Source organism: Symphalangus syndactylus, chromosome X (assembly GCF_028878055.3).
Source record: "Symphalangus syndactylus isolate Jambi chromosome X, NHGRI_mSymSyn1-v2.1_pri, whole genome shotgun sequence".
NCBI classification, from domain to species: domain Eukaryota; kingdom Metazoa; phylum Chordata; class Mammalia; order Primates; family Hylobatidae; genus Symphalangus; species Symphalangus syndactylus.
The window spans coordinates 54,538,307-54,542,573 of NC_072447.2; the positions used below are offsets into that span (position 1 = coordinate 54,538,307).

General features: G+C 42.1%; 1 pseudogene; it reads right to left on the reverse strand.

The window, feature by feature from the left end:
• Window positions 1-902: 902 nt before the first annotated feature.
• On the reverse strand, window positions 903-2,083 carry LOC129475286 (claudin-7-like; annotated as a pseudogene).
• Window positions 2,084-4,267: the final 2,184 nt, after the last annotated feature.

The following is a 4,267-nucleotide window of genomic DNA, read 5'->3' on the forward strand; positions in this document are numbered from 1 at the left end:
ATACAAAAAATTACATATGGCAAAAACAAAACAAAACACTGGTGGTTTTTGTGGGTACTCTGTATCAGGTTGAAGGTTGAAGAAGTTCCCTTCTATTCTAAGTTTGTTGAGAATTTGTATTATGAATTTGTATTTTTCTGTGTCTATTGAGATGATCACGTGGCTTTTGCCCTTTATTCTATTATGTTCATTTCCACGTGAATTTCATTTTCCTGAACTTTTACAAGGAAAATATGGATTTTATAACTTTATGACTAGAGCTCTCCTGTTGTTTTTGTGAAGTGTCAAAAAATATGGTGGCTTAATTTCTGAGATCTCCAGACTCTGTTCCCCTCCCCTACTTTTTCTGGCCCTGTTCTTTCTTTTGTCTCTATTGTCACTTTAGATTGATCAGCAAGCCTCCTCAGTGTGGATCTTTATCCTCAAAGGATGCTTTGGCTGGTTAGTTCTAAGAGCTTATAAGACCCAGACTGTTTTAGATCTCTTATATCTTATTGCAGACCATTGCTATGGAGGTTTACCCCTACAGTTTTAGTTCCTGTTCTCACTTTGGCTCTCTGAACTTTCAGTGAGTACCTTTTGGTTATTTCGTTGTTCCCAGGTCAGTGAGATGCCCTGTTGCTTCCCTAAGCATGTTTCTGTACAGATGCCAATACTATAGGTATTGTAGCTATCACTGGTCCATCCCTACTTGCTCATATATATCTTTTTACTCTCCAAAACTTATTTTTTATTACTATACAAAATGTGCACTCTCCTCTTTTTTTGTGTCTCCCACCCCACCCCCCAGAGAACAGTACATGGTGTGCAGGGATGGAGTGACCAGGAGTGACTTAGAGTAAGAGTGAGGTACCCAGTTTTGCTCTTCTTCCCAGAACAAGAGCAAGAGAATAGTACACCTCCTAGGAGGGCCAGAGAAGACTCTGCCCAGCCAATAAAGATAGCAGGACCAGACTCATACCTAATATTCAAGGGGATCAAGGGGTTGTAAAAGTCCGTGACAATCTGATGGCCATACCAGAAGAAAGCTACCAAGTCAGCAAGACCTGCCATGATGAAAATGACTCCTCTAATCATGCCTATACTGCTATAAAGAAATACCCAAGACTGGGTAATTTATAAAGGAGAGAGGTTTAATTGACTCACAGTTTATCATGACTGTGGAGGCCTCAGGAAACTTACAATCATGGTGGAAGGGGAAGCAAAGACCTTCTTCACATGGCAGCAGGAGAGAGAAAGCATGTGAGAGAGCAGGAAAAACTACCATTTATAAAACCATCAGGGCAGGGCACGGTGGCTCATGCCTGTAATCCCAGTACTTTGGGAGACTGAGGTGGGCAGATCACCTGAGTTCAGGAGTTCCAGACCAGCCTGGCCAACATGGTAAAACCCCGTGTCTACTAAAAATACAAAAATTAGCTGAGTGTGATGGGGGATGCCTATAATCCCAGCTACTTGGGAGGCAGAGGCAGGAGAATCGCTTGAACCTGGGAGGCAGAGGTTGCAGTGAGCTGAGACCATGCCATTGCACTCCAGCCTGGGCAACAAGAGCAAAACTCCATCTCAAAAAACAAACAAACAAAAAACCATCAGATCTCGTGAGCATTCACTCACTATAATGAGAAGAGTGTGGGGGAAACTGCCCCCATAATCCAGTCATTTCCCTCCCTCGACATGTGAGGATTACAATTCAAGACGAGATTTGGGTGGGGACACAGAGCCGATACAGGCCTTCTTCACTTTGTCATTTCCCCCACAACACATGCACTTCATGCCCATCGTGGCCACACACATATGGTCAGGAAGCCCAGCACCAGGTATGCCACCATTAGGGCTCGAAGGTCCTGCATGGCTGCTGGCAGGGTGAGCACCAAGTCATACATTTCACAGCTCATCAAGCCTATGCTCTGTATGGTGTAGTCCATCCACAGTCCCTTGTACATGGCCTGGGCTGTGATGATGCTGTTGCCCACACATGAGCTCATCTGCCACTGCGGGATGGCAGTGCAGGCCACAAGGCCCACCCAGCCTAGTAGAGTAGAGTCATGGAAAAGTTCAGCAACTGCAGGCCCAAATTGGTCATTTCCACTCTCAGAAAAAAACTGGGGGTGCTGGGCAGGCAACCCTACAGTAAAACAAATAAAACTTTGGGGCATCCCCACGAAAGACATCTTGGGGTAGAGTTTTTAAGTCATCCAAAGAGACAAGTTTTTGGCCTGGTGACCGCAAATCTTGTCACCCAAAGTACACACAAATTGACCCCTCTGGTGAAGTGATAGTCTCACAGCACAGGGAACAGGCCCATATTTTGTGTTTTGAGGAAAACAATTTATCGTCTAGCTTTGTTGTACAAATAACTCTTACTTTAAAAGAAAGCTAGCAGCTGGATAAGTTGAACATGAATATGGGAAACCAAAGAACAAAAGTGAGGTATGGCAACCCCTGGGACTATGATAGGTGTGTGTTGGGGGAGGGGGAATCACTTTTGTTAGATCACATCTTTGCACCAGGTGGCAGAAATAATTGGGAATGGAAAGGAGTAAACCAAAAACAACAACAACGACAACAAAAAAGGTGACACTTCACCTCTATTACTTCAACTACTACTTTAACTTACTAATTTGTGTTTTTTAAATTTAATAAAAATTGAGTTACATTAGGGAACCTGGAATCATATTGCATGCAGGTAGTTATGGGTGGGGAAGAAAGGAGATTAATGAGCTGATGCACTGGTGTTGCAACAGATGTAATTTGAGTCCTTCAAAGAAAATGCTTGACGTTTTTATCATGGTGAGATAATGAGACCTGTTATTATAGTAGATTCTCTGTTCAGGGAGGGAGACCTTGAGAGTGGATTTTACTCACAACTGCCATCAGTAGACAAATAAAATAAGTGAATGTTCATGACCTAAGTACAAGTGTTACTCAACAAAATTAATGAAGTCCAACAAATTTGAAACCAGTAAAAGTCATCTAGAGGGTCTCAGTGGATACTTTTTATTTTATTTTATTTTGAGAGGGAGTCTTGCTCTGTCACCCAGACTGGAGTGCAGTGGTGCGATCTTGGCTCACTGCAACCTCCACCTCCCAGGTTCAAGCGATTCTCCTGCCTCAGCCTCCAGAGTAGCTGGGACTACAGGCATGCGCCACCATGCCTGGCTAATTTTTGTATTTTTAGTACAGACGGGTTTCACTATGTTGGCCAGGCTGGTCTCAAACTCCTGACCTCAAGTGAGTCACCTGCCTCGGCCTCCCAAAGTGCTGGGATTACAGGCGTGAGCCACTGCGCCCAGTCATTGATTTTAAAAATAAATATTTTAAAATCTGGCATGCCATGTGATTAGAATCCTCAGTCACTAAATCAGGAAATTTCCATTTTAAAAAGTAAAATGTTGGTCTTTTGGATATTTCAAGCCCTCCTCCACACACACTATTCTTATCCCAAGACTTTTATTTCAGCCATCATGTAACATCTTAAATTTCTCCACAAATAACTTTATACTTTTGTCTTAAAATCCCCAAATGTTTATAATCATGCATTTTAAACCTTTTAAAAGTCCTAGTACTCTTAGTAATTTAATGGTGTCCAAATGTGGAAGTGTAACTTCAATTCATTAGCTGAGAATAACTTTTTAAAAATTACAGTAACTAAAACAGTAAGGATTACCAGAAAGCATTTGTGTTGAATACTGAGCTTCCATGATAAAAAGCAGTAGATATACTTCTCAAATCATTATATTTTATTTAGGACCCACAGAAGCAAACTCACATACTTATCAAATATTTTACTGTAAATGCATTAGAAAGCAAATCTTAACTTTTATTTATGTACATATCTATTTAGAGACATCTCTATGACGTCTCTAAGAGTGAGACGTCGGGGTCTCACTATGTTGCCCAGGCTGGGGCGTAGTGGCACAACCATAGCTCACTGCAGCCTGGAACTCCTGGGCTCAATCAATCCTCCCACCCCAGTCTCCTGAGTAGCTGGGACTACAGGAACATGGCACCACACTTAGCTAATAAAAAAAGAGAAAAAATTAGAGACGGGGTCTCACTATGTTGCCCAGGCTGGTCTTGAACTCCTGGCCTCAAGTGATCCTCCTACCTCAGCCTCCTAAGTAGCAGGGAGGGGTTACAGGTATGAGCTACTGTTCCCAGCTAAATCTTAATTTTTGAATTGACTTAGTTTCAAATATCTTTCTATCTGTAATATTCCAATTAAATGCCATAATAGCTGGTTTTGCTTTAAAATTTGGGGAAGAAT